Consider the following 619-nt stretch of genomic DNA (forward strand, 5'->3'; position numbering starts at 1 on the left):
TCATTTCCTTCTGAGCAGCCCTGTAGCCAATAGCTGACTGACCCTGGGAGGAAGCTAGTTCCTTTGCCTTGAGACGGGACATTGCTGTGAGACTGATGCTCAGAGCTTTTAGTGAGAGGCACTGAGGATGGGAATTGACTGCCACCAGCCAAAGCCCTCACGTCTGCGTGACTTCCTCCTCTTTGTTGACTTCCTTACTTGATTTTCCTGGGAGAATCTGTGTGTGAGTCCACATTTACCTGCTGGTGTCTGGAAATCCCAATCTAATACTCTCATTGTTTAACAGCTTTTCAAAAGAAGGAAGACCAATTGAACACAGTGAAATTGTATAAAAATCCTAGGTAGATTTTCAACCATGAGATTTAATGATGCAGTAAAAAAAATCAAGTGGCAATAATAGGGGGAAAGCAAAAACATAGTTAGATAGTTAGAATACACACTTCTGAAAGCACAATAAACTGACTAATCAATATTAAGATAAAGAATACTTTTCAAATAACAAAAAAAAAAAGTGGAATTGAATGTTCTTAACACAAGGAAATGATAAGAGCCTGAGAGCCAGAGGTGAGTGGGTGATGGATATCCTAGTTACCCTGATTTTCTTTTCTTTCTTTCTTTC

This window comes from Otolemur garnettii, unplaced genomic scaffold (genome assembly GCF_000181295.1).
Source record: "Otolemur garnettii isolate 467f Iridium unplaced genomic scaffold, OtoGar3 scaffold00009, whole genome shotgun sequence".
Classification (NCBI taxonomy): domain Eukaryota; kingdom Metazoa; phylum Chordata; class Mammalia; order Primates; family Galagidae; genus Otolemur; species Otolemur garnettii.